The sequence below is a fragment of the Culicoides brevitarsis genome, chromosome 2, assembly GCF_036172545.1.
Source record: "Culicoides brevitarsis isolate CSIRO-B50_1 chromosome 2, AGI_CSIRO_Cbre_v1, whole genome shotgun sequence".
Classification (NCBI taxonomy): Eukaryota; Metazoa; Arthropoda; class Insecta; order Diptera; family Ceratopogonidae; genus Culicoides; species Culicoides brevitarsis.
In genome coordinates, this window is record NC_087086.1 from 23,927,020 (window position 1) to 23,951,022 (window position 24,003).

The 24,003-nt window shown below is 30.6% G+C and overlaps 1 protein-coding gene across 3 annotated transcripts in view; it reads right to left on the reverse strand.

Annotated features, from left to right (window-relative positions):
• The window catches only part of LOC134831203 (uncharacterized), a 34,367-nt gene extending 11,608 nt beyond the window's left edge, over positions 1–22,759 (reverse strand). The window contains exon 1 of one of the 3 annotated variants that reach the window (XM_063844870.1): positions 22,735–22,759. The gene's annotated coding sequence lies outside the window, so the exon portion shown is untranslated. Of the gene's footprint in view, positions 1–8,360; positions 8,587–8,709; positions 9,309–22,734 lie in introns of those variants that run through there. The other 2 variants (XM_063844871.1, XM_063844869.1) reach the window with 2 other exon arrangements.
• Positions 22,760–24,003: the final 1,244 nt, after the last annotated feature.

Below are 24,003 nucleotides of genomic sequence, written 5' to 3' on the forward strand. Positions count from 1 at the left end.
TATTTTCGAGTCATTTGTCATACAAAGGTACACATGCAAAAGCCTCGTAGACTTGAATTTTGAATGACGATGGTAGAAAAAAAGTATCAGGTACAACGTTTTTCTACGAGGCACGCAAGTATTGCGATTTATGGTGGAATTAACTTTTACAATATGGCATGTAACCGTTATAGTGGGCGCTCCTCAGTTTTTTTGTCATTTAAAGCAGATGACGATAACTTTGGTGGCAGGTTGTGCAAAGTTAGACTTTTCGATATAAAGCTGTGTCTTTCTTTTTAAATACGTTAAACAGCATCAGATTTACAACTTAAACTGAAAGTTAATGACCATGGTGTACGATTGCCATTGCGTGTAAAAATGAGAAGTATGATGGGATGAAAGTGATATTTTTTTTATTATTTATTTAATTGGTTTTATCACTTTCTATTTTTAGTTTTTTAACACTGAACGACAATTAAAATTCCTTTTCAGGAAAATAAAAATTAAATCTGAAATCAGTTTTTTAAAATTTAGACATTTGTTACTGCAGGGTTTTGAATTTATTTTTTTTTATTTTAATATTTGCACTTTTTTTATTGATCATTCATTTTAAGTTTATTATTGGGCTAGGAAAATTTTAATTCTTAGATCTTTAAAATTTTTAATTGGTCTCAGAATCGGTTAAGCAAGTTGAAAATTTTTTTCAGTGAATTTTTAATAAAAAATTTCGATTATTTATTTTTAAAGTTTTGTTTTCCATTTAATGAGATACCATAAAAAAATACAAAGGTCGCATTTCATTTGTTATAAAATTATTTTTAAAATTTAAATAATTTTTTATCCATATTTTTCCACTGTTTTTTTTATTAAGTCAGCAAAATTTATGTTGCGAAATAATCTTCTCACTTGTCCTAATTGCTTACTTATCCTTATCCCTTTGACCTTTGTCGTGTCCTTTGTTTTCCACAAACGACCTTTAACTTGTTTACTGTTTGTTTAATCCGTTTATGCCATTGTTAAAAATAATTAAAATTACCGAGGCAAAACTGACATAATCGACGTGCCATCAGCGCTGTCTCAGACATTTTTACTCGTTCGATGAAAGGAGCAGTTGTTTACAAAAGTCCCACAATTGTCGTCACACTCATTACCGATAGTTTACCTACTTAGCTAGGACGACCGACGTTCGTTGTTTATTATCGCACATAATACATTTTTTATTATTCCTGACCAAACCCACAAAAAAAAAAATAATATTTAGACGAGAGAGAGAGAAAAAGAGAGTCAAAAACAGTACATGAGAACCGAAAGCGCGTGTATTGTGGCAAAATAACAATAACACCGAGTTGTGCCACCGCGTATACTCGTAGAGAATAATGCAAGGTCAAATAATCGTTCTGATATGGAAATGTATGCGAATATAGCAAGATCTACTGGAGTATTTAGTAGCTACTTATTGGAACATCGATCGTCTATAATCTATAATAATAACAATAATCATCGTTTTTATCGTTCGGTAGTCTAATTTTTTGTGTGTGTTATTTTGCTGATTTAACGTGAAGTTGCTCGTCATCGATGAGAAACGGCCATTTCTCGCGTGTCGTCTGTGAGTAAGTGTGTTCTAAATAATTTAGAGCACGTGATAATGGACGTTATGCACATTCTTGTCATCTCCGAGCATTTCCCATAAATTCCACAAAATATGGCAATTATGCAAAATTATGATAAAATACGGCTCTCTAGGTCACTTCACAGAGACCGAAAAAATTAAACAAACTTTCTGCACTTTTCTCCATGAATGTGTGCGAGGACAGAGAAAAAGAGCTGAAACATATTACATGCAAAAATAAGAACAATAGGTCTCGCATCTACACAACCCGCAACGAAAAACATTGAAAACAGACTTTTCATCTGGCATTCAGCCAAAAAATGTTCCACTGCTCGCTCGTTTTTTCTTCTTTTTTTTCAGCACTAAAATCAGGAAATGTAGCAAATGCACGGAGGCAGCGCATAAAAAAGTATACTTTATCTTTGTCATCTTATTCCCTTTTTGAAATATATATATATATTTTGCAAGTTAGATGGTGGTCGCTTATGGTGAATTTAGTGCGAGTAGAGTGAGAGATAACGACGATTGCGATTTCCTTGCAACACTTTTTCAAACATAGCACAACAATTTATCCTAGTTTTGTCCTACTAATAATAAAACCAAATAGTTTGGGGATAGTTTTTAACAAAAAAAAAAGTATTTATATGTTAAAACTTTTGGGCTTAGAGCATCAGTTGCTCTTGTTTGGGGAAATGAATACTTTTAGGAAGTTGTATTAAAAAACAACAAGAGAAGAAGTCTAAATCTGTCACCTGGTATATTATTGGGTTAGGTATACTTGATAGCCGGAGGGAAAATAGGTGAGTAGTATGAACAAATTTTTTGAAATAGGATCGTCCAGTAAGATTTTTTTCAATTAAGTGCCAACTTCAGAAAGGGTAATGTGTCCAAATAAAATTTTAAGCCATGCCAATTTTTTTTACCGCATTTCGAAGAAAAAATAACTCTAGGATTGATGTTAGGTTTAAAATTTTTTAATGTTGTGTAAATTTCTCAAGTCACTTGATTTGACAATTTCCAAGGTCACGTGGTTTAAAAATTTCACAAGTCACGTGGTTTTAAAACTTTCCAGGTCACGTGACTTAAGAATTTTTTAGGTCATGTTTGGGTCATGTGATATGTTTTACATATTAAAAAAATGCGGTTCGATCGTTGATTATTCTGCAAACGACAACTTTAAAAAATGTTATCTCAAGGACACACAAGGACAATTAATGATTTACAAAGGGAAGTGACTAAAACTTCTCTTTTAACAGGGATTCCAATTACATCAGGCTATATCGATCTTTGTCACATCCACTCAGTTTCCGTCGTGAAAAATTTCCTGCCAGTTGAAGTGAAGGTACCTTGTTAGTATCAGTTTTCACTTTGTCTTCCGATACGATACCGGATCCTTATCACCGTAAATACAATTTTTTTTTGCACAAACATCCTATGAAACGGCCATTAACGTGATAAATCGTTTCCTATGTAAAGCAAAATCTAAGTCTCACAAACCAGAAATTATGTGGGGTAGTAATACACTAATAAAATGCATTTTATATGTCTTATTTTTCGACATTCATATAGCTTAAAGCAGCTTACGCCAATAACGTTGCAAGTTTCTCAGTCGACTTTTTTTTTCGTTTGTATGTATAAAATATGTATGCATAAATGTAGGTAGATCCATTATTTATTTATAATATGAAAGTTTACAGAGGAACTAACAACGATACAAATACTCACTGAAAATATTTGCACAATTTCTTTAAAAAATATACATTTTTTTTTGTTTCCTGTGTACACACAAAAAGAGCTGAGGCGAGTTTGAGTGCCATGAAAGAAAGAAGAAAACAGTCGCGTAAGACATTCACGTAATAAACTGTTGTTGTTGTTGCAGCTACTGCATTCGTTTAAATATACAAGGCTTCCGCCTTCATGAACGATAAAATATTTTTCAAAAACATAAAACTGTTCACTCTCTCATGCGCGCACTCACTTTTGCACTTGTACGATTTTATTTGGCCGACAATGTTCTTGGAAGTCTTTATCATCTTTCTAGAATAAAACATAAAGTTTATTTATCGAAGTTGGACGTGTTTGTTTTAAAATAAATTCATGAGAATTCATCTCATTCTCTCGTCTCCGTAAATAAAGGGGTGCTAGGCAACGATAACGCCTTACTTCAGGTGAAAAATCATTAGAAATTTCCAAGAATATGAAACTTGAGTCTTTTTTAACTATAAAGTTTTTTTTTTGTACCGAGCCTGAGTGCAAGATTCGGTCATGTAACTTGTACAAAAAAAAAACATTGTTAAAATTTCACTCTTGCGAATACAGTCTTGTTTATATAATTTTTGCACGAAGTTTGTTAAAATATATGAAATTTTTTTTACAAAAGGGAAACATTAACATTAGCATGCATTCGCTGATTGCACAAAACCATCAACGTGGGTGACTCTTTTTTTTCGTCTGATCTTGTAGGAGATTTGATTATCGCCCCATTTACCATATTTTTATTTCACACGACAATCTTTATCGAAGCAACTCGCGCTCACGCTGCATACTTTTCATGTTTTTAATGTATATGTTAAGAAGGAAGAGAAAGTACATATTTTTATTATTATTGTTGCGCTTCACACTACCCTGCCATCACACACTGATACAAAAGAAATTTACTTTAGGTTTTGCCTTTTTACTTTATGAGTGTTATCTTCAGCGAAAAATCTGACTGACTTTGTTTTAAAAATATGAAATTTTATTTTCATTATTAATGCAACAAAAGCAAAAATATAATTTTATGGCTTTAGGTGCAAATAATTTTTTGATTTATTGCAAAAAAGAAGGCTTTAATGCATTATTAAAATGAGTTTTCACCATGTTCATAAAATATATCTTTATTATAAACGTTGAGCCGTTTTAAGTTTTAAAAAATGATTTTTCATCAAATTTTAAAGTTTTTTTTTAAATCAAATTATTATTACGTATTTTATTTTTTTGAAAATAAAAAAAGGAAATTATTTAGAAATTTAAAAAAATGGAAAACATATTAAAAATTTTAAACATTTTTTTTTTGAAAAAAAAAATAATTTTTTTTATATAATAATTTGGAAATTTTATCTTGAAAATTTCTTAAATATTTAAAACATCAATTAAAAAAAATGTATTTATCAATTTATCTTTAATGATCATTAATGACGAAAAAGCAGATTTTTTAAATTAAAAAAACAATATTTTTAAATAATTAAATTATAAATAAATTTACTTAATTTTTTTTCGACATTCGAATCTTAAAAAAGACGTCTTTTGCAAGTATATTTTTTCGTAATTTTTGCCTTCTAAATAATTATTTTATTTTTTTATCTATTTCATTGACTTTGAAATTTTTTTATACGTGATATATAGAACCTTGTTATCTCGTAAAACTTGTGATGATGATACCTCCTGACTTGCGTGATCTTCTCACTTTTAATATAATCACCAGAGATCTATTCCACCTCAATTTTTATTTTATTTGAGCTAAGCATGAAAAGCACATTGGGACCTTAATGAAGGACAGTTTACATTCGTTTAAAACCAAATAACAAAAAAAAAATACGACTGCTAGTCTTCTCTTACCCATGAAAAAAAGTCTAACAACAAATCAATACTTCCTAAGATAATAAATTCAATTTCCTATCAAGAAAATCAAGTTTCTCGTATAACATCGAATAATCTACGTATGTGGAAAAGTACTGGCATGACACCGGTATGCAATATGGCTTGTAATTTTTTACAGCTGTTTAGCGTGATTTCAAGTTTTTCGATTTTTTTTTACATATATTGCTTAAGATAGTTGTATTTGTTGCTTATATTTTTCGATATGTTTGTTTGTTTACACACAAAAGTAACGCATACCGCATGACACATAGTGAAAAATTTTCCATTGACTAGCTCATAATTGCTGTATATGTATTTTTCCGTTTACTTGGTAAATAAGTTAGTTATGAGAATGAGTTTTGTTTCGTTGCTTACTAGTTTCGTATATGACAAAAAATTAAAATTGAATTTTGTTTTGAAAAAGAATATATCAGATTTTCGTAATAAAATTGCTTCATTTCAAAGAGCACATGGTTAAATTTATGAAAAGTATAATTACTGACTAGAGGAGGATTTGATTCACTCATTAGAATGATGATAGACTTTTGTTTGCTCAAAAGTCAGTCGAATGTGACTGTGGAACGGAGTAAATTATGAAATTAGAGTAAAGGTGAAGGTACTTGAAGTGACGTAGAAAAAATTTTGTCAATTTTTTTTGTCACGTCTTTCGTTCTAACAAAATTGATAAATATTGCGAAATATCTTTAAATACAAAAGTAAACAACGAGCACACTTACCAACAAAATGAGAAGCACAGAAAAATCACTGCAAAGAAGAAATAAGAACAACGCACGTCGACCATCAACAAAAAAATGGAATATCAAGGTCATTCTGTAGATTACATATACACGAGAGTTGTGATTATTTCTGTGTCTAGTTTCATGTTATTTTTTTATTTCTTTCCATTTACGTATAGTTGCTGTGTAGATTTGACTCTGAAATGCTCGAGTTCTTTGTCGCATGCTTGCGGTACAGACACAAAATAAAAAAAAAATTACAGATGTAAGAAAAATCGAGTTCTATTTATAATGTTTGTTTGTTGTTATTTTGTAATGCAAATGCCGACGAGTTGAGTCGGTCGATATTTTATTATTAATATTTCTTGTGTGCTTTGAATAATAAGACATTCTTGATTTTCTTGTTTCCTTATGAATTATTTAGTCGCACAAAAAAAAATAAGATAAGCGACCAGTCGTCTCCTTGCCATGCTCATTTTTCGAAAACGTTTTACATCACCACAATTTGTGTGCAAAGGACGCACGTTTTCAATCATCACGTTTTTCCTTTCAAATTAAAATCTTTTCAAAGCCTTTTCAATACATGGAACAATGTCGACAATATGTTGCACTTAGCAGCAGAAGCGCCAAGCTGCTGCGAATGTCACAATCCTTGCGCACGAGGAAAATGAATCAAAATACCTAATTGAATTTATTGCTTTTCATTATATTACTATTCTCTTATTAAATTTGTATTAGAAGCCCTTTTTATTGGAAACAAATTGTACATTATATTGAACATCTTTCCATTTCATTAAAATTTATCGTAATTGAATTATTTTATTATTTGTGACAACAACGACGACGACGACGAGGTCGATGATGATGTAGGAGTGCAGAAAAGGCGGATCTTTGTCATTGAAAGGACATATAATCGCAAAGAATTGGAACACATTGATCAATAAATCAATAGCGATAATTAGGTTTGACGTTTTCTTATCGTTTCGACGAAAAATAATTTTATAAATCTAAAAATTTTTACAAGTAAGATGAAGATAAGATTTAAAAAAAAAATCAGATTAGCTAAAATTTTGTGAAAATAACCTTAATTTTTCAGAAATCTTATTGTAATATGTCAAAATTCAAATCTCAAAAATTCAATTGTGTAAAAAAAGTGAAAAAAAAAACATTTTTTTGATGTTGTTATATTTCTTTAGAAAAAATTTATAGAAATATATAAATGGCGGTATATTTATATAATTTAATCCAGCCTTTTAAAATAAAATTCTTTTAAATATTTTATCATTAAAAAATTTCTTTTAATATAAAAACCTTTGATGATAAAAAACATGAAATACCTTTTAAGCCGGCTATTTTATATGGTCATCATCACTGCCATGAGATCAGACATACAAAAATTTTTTATCACAGTCAAATTATCGAATAAAAATGTCAATACGGTCCATAAAAAAAATCATCGATAAAATATGTCAAAAAAAGTCACTGGAAAAATGATCTGAGAGCTCATTCAGAAAGTCATGAAATATGAGTAAATATCAATTTTTTCGGTACTTTTATCGACAGCGTTTTTTGTCACTCTTTATTTATTCAAAAATAATTGATATAAAAATAAAATGATGATGGGGCAGTGAAAATTTGAATGACAAGGCGTGCCCATTTGTGACCCATAAAATTTTTCGCACATGTCAGGCACTCATTCACGTTGTTGTTGGATTATTATCATCACCATTATTATTCATATCGAAGTGAACAAATATTTTTTTTTCGTAGAAAATGTGTTTATTTAAAAACCTTTGTTTACGTTTTCTTTGGTGAAACGATTCATTGAGTCATTGTACGAAAAACTTCTCATAAATATAAATGAAAAGCCAACCAATGTTTGACTAAAAAAAAACTTAATAATAAAATTTCGGCGAAGAAACATTGTAGACACAAAGTCATTTGAACCTTTTTATCCTCTCTCTCTCTCGGGATTTCACGGTAAACATTGTTTGCTTTTTTTCGCAGTATCAATTTTTTTGCTTGCGCTCTAGCTCGACGATTGTTTACTTTGTCACTGATGGAGATTGATATGCGGATTCGTTGAAGTGAGTGCTTTTAATTTTTCATTAAATTCCGATTAGATGAATCGATGCGATATTTTTTCGATATCACAGGAGACTTGAAAACTACGAAAACAGTTAATAACGAATTCTTGATCGGTTTACCGTTGCTTATATCATGGGTTAAAAAAAACAAGCTTATCATGAAGATTACGTGTAGTTGATATGCATACTGGGAAGATCGTGAATGAGCTCATTCACACCGATATTTATGATGATTGTGGTAAAAATTACCACAAAAGCGCTCAGTTCAAACATTCCAATTTCTCACTTATGATTTATTTATTTTTTGCTTTTTTACATGCTCAAACCTACCTTTCTCTTTTTTCAATTAAAATTTTTATGTTTATTCTCACTTGAAGTGCAAAAATTTCTTTGTCTTGTATTTTTTTCTATGTTTTAATTAAACGCGACACACTCTTGACGTGTTTATATTATTTGATGTTTTTTTTCTCGTTTTGTTTATTTCACTTTTGACGTGCACTTTTGAGAGAATTTTTCACCTCTCACGTATTTTTTCGATATTTTTACTGATTCTCATGCAAAATCTTTCAGATTTTATTTATATTTTAATATTTGCACAACTTTATCGACGACGATCGTTTAATTTATATTATTATAATTTTTTTACTCGCATATATAGAGAGTGTGTTGTTGTTCATACCTATTTTGTATTGGTACGTGAAGGGATTTCAAGTTAACATGTGTGACGACTTTGAATATAAAATTTTTCGTCGTAGGTACTACATTAACCAGGTACTAACACCTTGATGATTTTTTGCTTGTGTTCAACTTTTTTTTCTTTTAATACAGCAAGAAACTGTTGTTGTTGTTTTTTACGCGACGTATGCACAATTTTTTTTTTGTAATGCAAAGATAACGATTATCTTGTCTAATTTATGTTTTAATTGAGTTTAACTTTCAATTTTATTATTAGGTACTCTTGGGTTTTAAACCAAAAATAATAATAGTTATGTGTCACGTTTGTGATCAATATTTTTATTGCCTCGTCTCTAATACAGGTAAAATAATAAATAAATTATATATTCACTGACGATATTTCTCGCTGCGAAACCGAGTGAAAATTGTATCACGTCTGTTTTCCATGTAAATTGTCGAGTTTTTGTTTCGTTAAACTTTCTCGTGGTCGCTCACTTTTTGCTGTATAGGTAGGTACAGTGAAAAAAAGAGAATTTCGAGCGAAAAAATTAAAAAAATTATTTGTTTTCGTACGTATTTTTTAGTCGACCGAGCAAAGCGACTACCAGATTCCGACTGTCGAGTTGCAATGATGGCCGATCGGATTTAGTGACGTTTTATTTTATGCAGTACCGGACATGAAAATTTGGTGGCCTGGACTTATTTTATATTTTTTTGTTTTTTATTTCAAATAGAATTAAACCTTTTAAATGATATTTTTTTCAATTTTAAAGTTTTTCGAGATATTTTTTTCATCGAGCCCGTCCCTGATTTCATTCAAGTTTTCGTTTCAAGTTTCATTTTCACCCAAGTTTTGCTGCCCTATGGATTAAAAAGGGGTGAAGTTAACTCCTTTTAGAGTCGGTAGTTTAAGACTCAAAATCATAAAAAAATTTTCTGACTCCAATTGTGCTTAAAATTGATAAAGATTTTTTAATAAAAACCCTTTGGGACCTTCTGGGAGAGCTGAGGGAATTTTGAGGGAGCCTGCTTGGAATTACAGGTAAAAAGCTAAGATCCATTCCTCGACATTTACTGAGGAAGCTTTAGCGCAGTGCGAGCCATTATAGATCCTACCCTACCCTAGTTTAGAAAGGAAAGTAATCAAATCTAATCAAAATATTAATTTAACCCCTTAACAAGATTTTACCCCTTAACATTCCCCAGGGTAAAAACATGAGACGAATTAAAGTGATGAGGCTAGTGACCTAAAAAAAGGTGCACATGAGGTTCGTGACGGTCGGAAATCCAAAATGAGGCGAATAAAATTGATAATGCAGATCGCCACATGTTAATTCAGTGAGGATGGTAACCGTATCGTAGTTCTAAAACCCACCACCAGATGGGACAAGTACTATAAGACGAATGAAAGTGATAAAGTTGAATTTTCGCGCCATCTGGTGATTTATCACTTTCATTCGTCTCAGAGATGTTGACTACTGTATCACGGCGAACAACAAACTTCGTGTGGGTTGTAATCGCTGGACGAAAATTGAATTAGCGTGCTCACAAATGGATACCCCTGGCATTTGGCGATCACAACCCACGGCATCGGAGTTTGTTGTACGCCGTGATACAGTAGTCAACATCACTGAGACGAATGAAAGTGATAAAGTTGAATTAGCAGGCCCGTATGTTTCGTGTTGCCTGTGTGACGCGTATACCCGTACAGCCATAGAATGTTCTACCGTACAGCGTACCGAAACACGTATGAATTCGCAGGTCTGGCGATTTGCATGGTGAGTTTGCGATGGAAACGACTGGTGCATTTAGAGCAGATTTAACGACGTCTGGCGACATTTGGAGGTACGACGACTGGTAATTTATGATCTTTGTCGAAGCCAGCACATGCGGCAACACGTCGGGAAAGAACTCGGACCGCGTGAAAGAGTCAAGCTTAAAGAAGTCGAGAAAGCAAGGGCACAAAGTCAAACCTGGTGCAAGCAACACTACAACTTCTGTATCCTATGCAGCCGTCCATTGGATGTTGACGAGGTCGCAGCCAACAATGGCAACGACTCTAAGCGGGCTCCCAGTTTATCGTTATGTCCGAATTTTGTTGGATCGTCTTAAGCAATATTAACTTGATAATGAAGCGTGGAAGCTCCACGAAGCATCAGCATCGAATGGCCTGAGGGAGGTCAACATTCGTCTCAGCGTCGATCAGTACTCGTACAATTGTAACACCCTAAAATATTTCATATCTGATTCATAACATTTTAAAATAAAAATAAATATACAAAATTATAACTATTTGTGTGTTTTGGTTTCTTTTGTGTGAAATAAGAAATTTGCATCATGGTCAATTGAAATTTCCTTATAATTTTCATAAAAAGAAAGATTAAAAACAACTAGCACAATTGAAATTTTTAAAAGAGTCTTTCACTCGTTCGCAAAAAAAGGAAATTAGTTTATCACAGTTCCTTTGTATGAATTTCTTTCAAGCAACCATCATCAATTCCCGCATCAATTTGTTTCCATTTCATCTTCAAACAGTTTTCTTTTTTAAATTTATTGGCAATACTTTTTTGCTATTTCGTGCAACTGTACTCTTTGTTCCTTCTTTTATTTTTTTTTCTACACTTGATTCATACCAGAAAGAGGCAAAGATACAGCCGAATGAGGAAAAGGGAAGACAGACACACATTAAAAAATGCATAAAATGAGTTTCTTTGCAGTTGTGCCTCAGATGCACCAAATACATGTCTTTAGAATGATTTGTTAGAAGCTTTTTAGGAAGAAGAACGTTTTTATTTTTTTGTAAAAGCTGCTTTTTATGAATGTTTGTCAACACACTTTTGAAAACAAAACACGTCTAGGTCAATGTCACTCGAGTGTTTTGTTCTTAAATAACAATGCACAATTTTTTTTCTCGCACAATTTGAGATTTCGCTTAAAGGTACAATTCTTTTTTTTTATTTATCGCAAACAAAAAAAGTGTAATTTTTAACTTGTTTTATTTCATGAAGAACAATCAACGATGTATTCGTCAAAACCTTTGGACAATGTGTTCCGGAATGGGGTTGGCATTCTTGGTATAAATTGGATAATCATCGTCGACGGGACCACTGAGTGGTTTCATGAACTCAACCATTGATTCTGCTGACTTTGGAATAAAATCGGTTGAAAATTCGTCATTGAAGAGATCTTGAAGATCAAAGTAATCTTGTGTTAACTCCTTTTGATTTTTATTTTCGTTCATTTCGTGACTTACTTCTTTGTCTAGTTCGAACTGATTATTTTCTAAACTGAAACTTTGTTGGATTTTGTTTTTTGAAAGATCCGAAAATGTTGTTTGCTTTTCTTGGTACATTAATTCTTGTTTTAGTTTTAATTGGTTAATCATTTCTTGTTGTTTTTGTTGAATTTCTTGTAGTTTTTGAAGAAAAGTTTCGTGTTGTTGTTGAAGTTCTAACTTTTGCTGTTCAAGCTCCTTGTGTTGTTTTATTTCATTTTTCTCCTTTTGAAGTTGAGGAATTTTTTTAAATTTTTCTTGTTGTTTTAAATCTTGAGATGAAAGTTGTAGTTCTTGAAGCTTGCTTTGTTTCAGTTTTTGATTAGAATCTTGAATGTTTTGGAGTGGAAGTTTTTCCTGTTGAAGTTTTTGCAATTTTTTTAATGCTTCTTGATGCTTTAGTTTTTGAGGTGGAAGTTCGAGCTGTTTTAGTTGTTGAAGAATATCTTTCTGTAACAGTTCAAGCTCCTTCTGATCTGCATCCTGAAGTTGTTTTAGTTGCTGGTTTTTCATTTTTGCAATATAAGTTGATCGAGCAAACTCTTCGGCCTTTTGAGGAAGGAATCTTCCGGGTAACGTTTTTATGTCTTTTTTAAACTTTGCTTGTTCTTCTTTTTTGTCTTGCTGTTGCTCCTTACTTTGCTGGTCTTCAAGTGTAAATTTCTCTTGTTTAACCTTTTGTTGTTGTTGTTGATCTACTTTCTCTTCTTCTTTGATTTGTTCTTGCATTTCTTCAAGTTTATCAAGCTTTTGCTGTATATCTTTTTGTTTTAAGGCTTTATTAAATTCCAATTTTTCGATTATTTGTTGTTCTTTGAAAAGTTTACTTGACTTTGTGCGTGGTGGTACTTTTGGCGGGATATCTGGAGCCCTCATTTTCACCTTTTCGATTATAAGTGAGTCCATTTTTGGTTGAACCTCTGATTCTTCATAAAATTCAACTCCATCAAACTGAAACCCCTGTACGACAGTGTCACTTTGTTCAATTTTGATTGATATTTCTGACATTTGCAGACGTCTTTGAATTTTGCAAAATTTAAAGAGAAATATCACCAGTAAAAAAATTACGCTACTAGTTGCTATCACAATTGGCATCATCGTATTTGAAGTATCCTGAGTCATTTTAAGTCTTGGAGGTTCAAATTGGTGGCTTAATACATCTTTTAAAAAAGTAATTAATATTAAGAGCAAAGTTATAAAAAACATTTTCGCTTCCGACAATGCAAAAGTACTAATTTGAGTTTAAGTTAGAGTGCACGAAAGTAAAATTTTTGCTCGAATGTTGACACTTAAGTCATGTATGCGACTTGTATATTTGTGTAAAGTTTACATCAAAATTGTGTTTTAAGCCAGAGTTTTACAAAACGATGCGTTTCATGCGTTATGGGAAGTCGTTCTATTAACATTTTTACATATAATTTTTGAACTTTTAATGAAATTTTGAAATTTTTCAATATTTTGAAAAAGTTTTTGAGAATGAATTATTATAATGAATTTTTATTAATTTATTTTTTGATTTTATGAAAATTAAATTAAAATTTGTCTAAATAATTTCTAAAAAAATCCAAAAATTAATGTGAAAAATATGTTCTATTAACTTCAAAATTGATGTTCCATTAATTATTACCATTTTTTGAATTTGTAACGGATATTTTTCCATAAGAATTATCTACATTACGGTAATAACAATATCAAATTTTCAAAATTTTTAAAAATTTGGTCATTTTTTTTTTACATATCTTAGTGTGGAAAATGACTTTGATCTCCGTGAAAAAAATATTCATCGGAATGGACGAAATCCACAATTTATAAAAAAATTTAAATTAGTAAATTGATAAATAACCTCAAGTTTCAGGTCTCTTCCTACCTAAAGACGAAAAAATACTTAAAAATCCAAAATGCTCAAATTTATATTTTTTATGTAATTCAATTTTTTTTCTTTTTAGGACTCATAAAAAACTTATCTTTTATTTCCTCTCTTTTTTTCAGCAAAAAAACTTTCTTTTGTATTTCATACAAGAAACATTCAATACATTTATCGACGGCTTCCTCGAGAAGAAGGCGAAAGAATGAAGGGAGATACATCATCACAGACACTCAGCAACTTTGTAACGAAATAATTCACAAACGAAAAATTAAAAAATCAACCCATACATACCCAAGTAGATTCACAAAAGAATACACGGAAGAGATGTGTTGAATGAAAATATGTTTCCTCTGTGGTTTGGTTTTTAGTGGAACGAAAATTGCCCCGATAACGTTTGACAGACAGCAAAATAATCAGGTTAAATGAGAATTTAATGGGAAAATGTTATGATGAAGCAATTTTCATCTCTTTTCATGTTTTAGTGAAGCTACTTACAGTGAATAATAGTGCTTTTTTTTGTTGAAAAGAAGAATAAGGGTGCTCCAAATAAAATTTAAAAATAAAGCTTGATGATAAAACGTCGAATTCAAAAAATTTCAATCATCGAAATTTAAATGTCTTCGTCTACGGTTTTTTAAATTTAAAATGAGTTTTGTAAAAATGTTAAAAAAATATTCTTTAAAACGTTTTTTTTTTGAAAACTTCAAAAATTTTTTGATTCGATTTGTTGAAAAAATAACGTGCAAATAGTTTTAATAGTCAAAATGTATTTTAAAGAATTACAAATTAAATTAATAAATTTATAAATTATTCCTATAAATTAATTAAAATTTTTATTTTTTTTTCACCCTATTTTTTGAGTTTCGTTAGGAGCAGCCTAAATTAAAGCGAAAAAATTATTAACTTTTGTTTGTGCAGCAAAAACATTAAATTTACAACAATTTATTAACGGGAGACATACGCTGCTGCTAAAAAACTGCATCTTTGAAACTTATCATAGCAGGGGAAAGTAAATTGCAAGATAAAATGAACACGAACAAGTAACGGGCGGCATCTATCCCCCTTCCTCGCAGCAAAACTCTTTCATGCGTGAAATTAAAGTTTTTTAAGTAGCTTTTTAGAATCAACAAAATAGCAAGTTATTGCATGTTGCATCCCTGCTGCATGGTGCACAATGTTAAGTGTTGTTGTTCGAAGAAAGCGAAAAAAAAGTTATGAAATGTAAAAGAGAAATTTATACAGTTGGACGGTTGTATTAAGGAATTTCTTGGTGGGTGTGCGAGTGTAAGTGATATGAAATGTAAAATTTAATTTTGTGATGATGTTCTTACTGAGAAAAGCAGAAGCTGAATTAATTCATGGAAGCTTGCGAGTGTTTTGTTTCCACGTGACTTGTTTTTTTTCTCAGGAGAAAACATTATTTCAAATGAAATATTTCAGTCATAAAAACATAAAAAGTGTCAATTTCCGCTTGATTGTTAATGCTTTTAGCTTTTTTTTTTGTTGAATGTCAATAAATTTAATTTTTTTGTCATAATTTTTTGATCACGTTCTGTTTTGACGATGAAAAATTGTAAGTTGAAAAGTTCAATGTCACTCATTTTCACGACGCAACACAAAACTTCTTAAATAAAAAAAAAAATCACCTTAAGCTCCTTTTCTAGACATGAAACTGACTTTAATCCTCGCCACTTGTTCTCGCACTCCTTTTTCCCCACATTCACATCAAAATCAACTGAAACTGTGTGATAACACATCAAATAAGGCACAACGGACATTAATTTGACAAATGATTGACAAATACTTTAAAAACGGGACATTTTTCTCTCTCTCTGTCTCTCTCGTTTTCTGCATCGCATGTTTATCCTGATTTATCCTTTTTTAACATCATCATCATCATCGTCATAATTATGTTGGTCGCGTTTCATTTTTTTGTCACTGTGCTTCGTTCATACTTTTTTTTTGCTGGCTTGCTATACTAAACTCCGTGTTTTGCTGGAAAACAATTTTTGTCGCGTGTACATAGCAATCGAAATAACATTTTTCCGCATTCACATCTGAGCTCGGCTACAATAAAAACGAGGGCAATTTTAAATTGTTGTGCGACTTGTTTATGTCTGCATTTGTCAAGTTTTTAATTTTTCTTTTTTTTTGTCAAGTCTCTTCATCTTGGTTCTATTCAGGAGAGAACAATAAAACATTGAACTATTTTTTTGGGGTTGAAAAGTGACTTGAATATAAATAAGTTTGGTTTTGGTTATTTTTTTTTTAGCGCACTTCCGGCTTTGGAAAAATACAAAAATTGTGAGATGTTGTACACAAATCTAGGAGCAATTGTCAGTAAGTGCCTAAAATACGCTCTTGTGTACTCCTAAGGGGACAATTTTACATGAACATTTTACTTTAATGTCATTTTGTTGTCTGTTTTTTAGACGAACCTTGACTGTTCATTTTTTCTATTTTGTTTTTTTTTTATTTTTTTCAGCAATGTGGCTGAAGTATAGATGCGACGATGTGTGAGTCAAAACTAATCTAGCGTTACGAGGAGTATTGTTAGTGGATGTGATGTAATAATTTTTATATGTATGGCACGTTCCAACCGAACGAAGGAAAATTTGGGCAATCTATAGCTGTTCAAATTTAACTCGTATGTCACAAGTACTTGACCATTAATTTTTTTTCGAAAAAAAAAAATATTTTACCTTTTTATTATAAAAAATTATAAAAAAATACATAATTAAATCTCTTCAAATAATTATTTGATTTTTTAGTGTTAATTAAATTCATATTTGATTATTTAAAAGTGACATTATACTAAAAAAAAAATTAAAAAATCCTTGTTAGTTTTTTTTAAATATCAAATATCTTCGTTACATAAATTAGGTATGATAAAAAAATTTTCTGAAATTTTAAATTTTTGTTTCAGATCGATTTTACAGATGCAAAACTTACGACAAATTTGGAACGACCTAATTGGATTAGAGCCATCGAAAAAATCGAAGATCGTGAATGAAACAAAAAATCTTAAGAGTGTTAACAAAACAAAACAAATTTAAGCGCCCAGTAAAATTGATTTTATTCGCGACTTTATTTTCTTTGAAATAAAATTTTATTCGCGTAACGTCCCACATGTGAGAAAAGAAGAGTAATGCGAATGTCAATTTAACATGAGCAACATCTGTGCAAGAGAGAAGAGCTTTTGTGATAAATTGATGATGATGATGACGACAATGCAATGGATGGTGGAACACATTTTCAAGTAGTTCCGAAATTTATTGTTGTTATCGAGAGACAGAGAGGAACAAAAAACGAGTCGGGTGACTTTAAAAGGAAATCAGTAAAAAAATTCAACAAGTTCATGCGCAAAAATAAAACCAAAAATTAGCTAAAAAAAATAAAAACCAACAACATTACCCACTAAAAACATACCCTAACCTTTATTATTACATGCCATTATCGTCCTGTCCGACGATTTTCATTCATGAGTGAAGAGCGAAAAAACTGCTGTAATGGTCAACCAACTTGACCGACCTTACATAATTGTTTGTTTTAATGATCTAAATTATGGGGTAACTTTGTTGCTTCCACAACAAAATATACGTCGAGAGAATGTGCGACGATACACGTGATCATCAAATGGTTGCCAGGCATCAATTAAAAGTGTACAGACATAAAAAGAGAGAAAAGCACACTTCAGTAGTTTTAGTGTGTGTTTGTGTCAATTTCCATTCATTCATGGTATAATTATAGTCGAATTCTGGAAATATATTTCAGTGGTTTTGATTTAAAATGAAAGCAGAAAAACACACAGAGGAGCACAAAAAAGTTATAATTATTTTTGATGAATTTTAATTAAACATTAAAAAGTGGAGGCAAAAAAGACCACGACCGATTTCATTGCGTATCCCTTTAATGATACGAATAAAATGCTTGTGTATTGTTGCAATGGGTGACATGATGTGGCGCCAATGGGACAAGCAGTAATTTCATAAAAGACCAAAAAATATATTTTTGCATGCAAATTAAAAGAGAGTGGTTGATGCTTATCATTTTTAAAAAGCGCACAACAAAATTAAACAAATAAATAAAATTATATGCAATTGAGATTTTAAATGACGATATGATGCAGTGGAGAAACTTTTCTTGTCGTGCTTCATTTGGCTTTTTTTTTTAATAAAAAAAAAACTTTTTGAAGCCATCGTCAGAAGAACGATAAAAAAAAGTTACCGCATTTCGGCTCTACATTTTTGTTCGAGTATTTCTGTCAAAATAACTAATCTTAAAGACAAATTGACAAATTAACGACATTGGGCTCACATTCACCAGACGGACGACTTCCCTGAATAATACCGCAGTTTTCTTCGAAATGCGGTAAAAAAATATATATTAAATTTTCGTTCGAAGAACAAACAACAATATTACTGCATTTTGATTTTTTTTATGTGATCGTTTAAGCGATGTGTTTTTTTTGCATTTACATTTTGGAAATAATAAAATAATTTTTAAACCACGTGACCTGTAAAATTTTCAAACCACGTGATCTGAAAAAAATAAACATTAAAAAACGTTCAAAAGTCGACACCTGAGAAAAATTTCGAAAGACGTGATTTAAAAATGTTTAAAACAATTTATTTCAGAATTTTTAAAAAATTGAAAAAATTGGACAAATAAAAAATAAATCATCAAATAAGAATAACACAGTAAAAAATCTATCTAAAAACAAACAATCTAGGTGATTTTTTTTTTTTTTAAATTTTGTTTTTTGACCAAAAATTCCAAAATTGCTTGAAATTTGCCAAAAATCGAAGTTGAGGATAAATTCAAAAATATAATTCCCTAGAATTGTTTTTGTCTCGAGAAAATCATTTTTGATTTTTGTTTTAATTGTTATTAAAAAATTCTTTTTTTAACAAATCAGGCAAAACACGTGGCTTGATAATTTTTTAAACCACGTGACCTGATACATTTTTTGAACCACGTGACCTCAGAATATTTTGAACCATCCAACTCGACACACCGTAAGTCCCAGAGCAATTTCGCATCTTTTCTTCGAAATGCGGTTTAAAATGAAATATTGCAGTTTATTGATCAAAGTACGTGGATGCCAGAACTTTACTCACGAAATTCTACGAAAAACCACTTAATTCGTTGCCATTAGACAATTTTGCTACAGTTTAATGATAGGTTTTCGTCTGTTTTTACGTGCAAAGATTAGAAATATTATTTCGCAAGCGCTAATAATAGAGACGCGCGCGAAAAATTGGTTAAGAAATAGGAAAACTTTTTGCACAAAACTTGTTCTTTGCACTGATGCCTTCGCATTATCACTGAACGCTACTTTTGTAATATGTAACAAAATGGTGTTCGTGCGAACAACGTCTCATGTGGTGTAAAAATGTCGACGAAAGTAGTTTTGGATCAAGTAATTAGTTGTGTCATAATTGCTTATTCATTACTTTTCTATCTATATGGCGCGCCATTCTTCGTTAGATTTGTTCAAATGGATTAAAAGAACACTTTTGTGCAATAAATAAAGCAAAAATCTAGCTTGTTAATTTCTAATCGAGTGCTGCAACTGATTGCGGAGACGATGTGCAATTCCTCTTCTTTCAACACAAAAATGCAACGCTCTCGTGTGCACGACGAAATATAAATAAATAATGGAGTAAACTCCCTTGCGAGTGTCGTTCGTTACCGCTAGGTTGCATTTAATCACTGCCTTTATTTGTGTGGAAAATGCAATTTTGCTCATTCGTTTGTTGATGCCGTCGTCGTCGTGTATACAAATGTCATCAACAGATATGTCGGAACACACAGAGACTCGGAATAGCAATAAATTGAGTAAGTCGTTGTGTTGCTGTTCATGTCCCGTCCGGCATGAGAGACAATATTGTGACGTAAATTTAGTAAACTTTGTGATAAATATAAAGTTCTGTGGTCAAAACCAAATGAATTCAATTTTGTGCATTTACCAGCCAATTCATGCAACGACGTCGACGACGACTGGTATTGTAAAGAAAATCAAAAAGTCAGATGCACCCGAGTGAAACGAAAGGCGATGGATAACCAACCGGTCAGTGTCGTTTCACAATTCATCACGAGCAAGCACAGCAAGATCACATACCGAACTGAATGAAAAAGGGCGTACAAAGGGTGTAAAATGCTGTAAATGTTTTAAAATATGACTGAATGGAGAATAACGGCACATACTGCAGATTGTCGTTCTCGTACGTTCTCGCATTAATAAAGTGAATGTGTTTGGGAAAAGGATTAAAATGTTTTATACTTTTTTTTCCTCTCCACTATTATAGCGACTACCATATCTGACATTTGTCAGCATTGCAGAGGCAAAAAGGATGAGCAAAAATTGTTCACCGGAGAGCGTCTAAATGTTTAATGAGCACTTATGCTGACAAAGTTTATTCTGGATTTGAATTTACGAACAAGAGACAAATGACGAACGTTCATCATAGAAAAGAAAATCAATAATTGAAGGCTTGCAGGCACCTTGCCAGAACTTCAAAAGCTCTATGATGAATTGAAATATCGTCATAGCGAGAAAACTAACTTTTCTTTTCAATTTATTTTGTATTATTGTTAAAAATTTCTCCTTCTTGCGTATTTTTCTATTATTTGACAAAACTTTCTTTCTGATTAAAAATTTCTGACCTACTGCTTGTATTATTTTTTTTTCTATGTATTGATGTTTGGGGTTTTTCTAGGAAATAATTTTAAAAGTTATTATATTGCGTTAATGGGAATTTTTCAACAATTTTAATAACAACTTCTCGTTTTTTGTGTAAAGTTTGTACGAGACTTTATGGTAAATATTTAAAACTTATATCTCTCATACAAAAAAAAAACACATTTTATTCCGTATGCAATTTTTACAACTTTATGTGATTTTAAATTTATAAAAAGTATGTTTTAACGAAAAAAACTTTTTTGTTATTTTTTCGCCACTAGAAGAATTTTGATATAGTTTTTTTTTTATCAAAAATCAAATGCATGTTTTATAACTCTGGTAAGAGGATTTGGAAAATATATGCTATTACTTTGAAGTAACAAATCTGTAGCCGTATTGTAGTGGTAATTAAAATTAAATAACGAACTTTATATCAATGATTAATTATGTTAAAATGATATAATTTTATCATATTAAAAAATGAATTAAATTAAAATATTTTGGATTTTAATGGAAAATCTTTTTTCTTTGTTTTTTTAAACTTTAATCGCATTCACTTTTAATTTTGTAAAAATCATCAAAATCAATTTTTTATGTGAAGTTTTCATTTTTTTGTTAAAATGAAATTTAAAAAAAAAATATTTACGGATTTTTTACGAAAATCCTTTAATTTTACTTATCTAAAAAATTTAAACAAAAAATAATATTTTAATATAATAATTTTGTTTTAAATCAACCGTAAATAAGTTTTAAAAAGTTGCAACATGCTAAAAATTAAAAAAATGATGGTCTTTCAGATATTTTGGCTTACGAGACAAGGATTTTTTTAAAATAATGAATAACGAAATTTAACCGTTATGATCTAAAAATCTGTCTGAGAGTAAATTGTCTAAGAAGTTTAAAACCTCCTCAACTCTGACATCGAAAACATTGTTCATGTCTCACCTAATAAACCACAACAACTTTTACAATAACATTTATCATTAGATTTACATCCGGCAACATCGTCTTGAACATGTAAAATCTAATTAGCATAAAACAACAAGAAAAGACACAAAAGTACACCCTTTCCCCTCAAAAAATCATTCACTTTCTATGATTATTATTGTTTTGTTGAGTTTCACCTTGAATAAATGTCAAGTGCAAACATGTACTTAAAACTTTTCGCAACAGAAGTCCCTCCGTCGAGAAGGCAAAACAATATGAAACATCGACTTCGTGCATGTATTTACTTATTACATGAACATTTTAACATGTGTACAATTTAATTCCTTTTGTCAAAGATGTACACAAGGCACATGGAGAAAAATGTTCATGTAAATAAGTTTTCAAAAGTAATTTGAGTTAGTTGTACATTAACCTGTGTGCATGTTTCATTAGCAGGAGAAAATGTATGTTTACCGGTAAGAGATGAGACAAAAAGGTTATTGAATGTCACAAATTTTAATGAAAAACCTCACTCAAATTCAGTTTTTTTCCTTGTCGTGCTTAAATTGTAGCAAAGTTTTTTGCGAGTTGAAATAACACTAATTTCGGATATAAGGTGGATGTCGGATGTTTGAAAAGTTTAAGTTTAAATGAAAGTACTTCGAGAGGAAACGTAGAGAATAGATAAATATTTTGTTACACAAAGGCGACACTCTTGTGAAATTTTAAGCCGTTGTAAAATAATATTTATTCGAGAAAAACTTTTTCAAATAAATAAGTTTAATCTGGGTTTAATACTCCTGTTGTGCTTGTTGTGTGCCATCTCCGTTCAAAGTTGTTTTTCTTGTACCTTTCGTATTCGTTGTACAGGAGATAATAATCGTTAGAAGAGTTGCTCTTTATATTTTTCGCATATTGTTTAGCTTAGCTTGACATGAGGATAAATATTTTTTTCGAAACAAAAAAAACTTAAATTGCTCAAAGTTACAAGTGAGGAAAAACAAGTGATTTGCAAATGATTATGAGACATGTGAAGCGCTTACGAGGTAATTGGCAGGGCTTAACGACGGTCGTTATGGAGATTTTAGAAATGTTTTTCTTGTTGCTGTACGAGTTTAGTTAAATTTGTTTTTTTTTATGTTTGGAATTTTCACGTTTAAATGGCACGAGATTTTTTGTCTCACAAACTTTTTCATACAAAAATATTTTTCGTTTTAAATAAATAAATTCCATCACAAAAGCACTTTAAAATTAAAATAATTTGTTGAAAACTCACCGAATTTCGTCCCTTTTCCTTCCATTTTTTTGATGTTTGCGAATGACAATTGTGACAAAACTTTTTCTGTGGGCATAGTGCGGAGATTTTTCAAATTAATTAAAATTTTATTAAAAATCTCTGCACATTTACTCACCTGAGGGAAAATGGTATGGCTCGGTGTTTTACACGAAAATGAGTGTCTCAATTCCATTTGTGTGAATCTGTAACATTTGCATGGAGATCGATAAAAACTTTCTATAACTTCACACAAAAGTTACCTTGTTAACGTTACTACGAACTATATTTGATCCTCTCCGAACAAGTGACGAAATTAGACTGACGAGTGTCACGATCGTGATGTCCAGTAGTTGTATTTTTTCAAAGTTTGTTTATATTTTTGAAGAAATCGAACGACAAAGCACATTTTTGTCAACCGGATTTCTTGCGAGATATGACACTTGGTTGGTGTAATTTTTAATCTCTGTTAAGTTGTATGTGACGCTGGTTTGTAGAAGGACCACACCAGATTATGATGATCAGGGATGAAAATATATTTTTGAAAAATATTTTGTACATGAAAAATAATTTATAAAACATTTTTTTCTCTTTTTTTTTAATTTTTTTTACTCTAAATTTTATATTTAACCACAAATTTCCATAAAATTGGTGTTAAAACTTTTTATTCTGGAAATAAAAAAAATAAAAACTTCAAAGACTTTAAAGTATTAAAATTTTTGAAAATTTTAAATTAAAAAAAAATTGAATTAAATTAAATTTAACTTTTTTTTTTAAATTTTGAACAATTTTAAAAAATATTCTTGAAGTAAATAATTTTATTTAATTAATTATATTTTTTGTTTTTGCTCTTACTTAAATATTTTTTCGTCCCTGATGATGATCGTAATGTTTGTTTAATTTTAAAATGTGTAAAGAGGTGGGGCTTAGAACAGTTGATATTACAAAATTTAACATTCCATTTGGGTTTAATGCGCTTTTTAGAGTAATGCCATAATGGCCTTAAACTTCTGAAATTAAATGGCCTTAAACTTCTGAAATAAAGTTTAAAGCATTATTTAGAAGCATTTTTTTTAATTTGTGCAAAAATACGCTCAAGTCTTTGAATGTCTATGATTTTAAAATTTGTTTTCCTTAACTTTTAATTATTTTCTCTTTGAGTGACTGCTACAGAGAATTAATTACTTCCCATTGTTTATATTTGCGGTCTTCTCTTTGGAATACGATACAAAATATTGTTTATAATTTTTATGGCAGCAAAATGTATCGAAA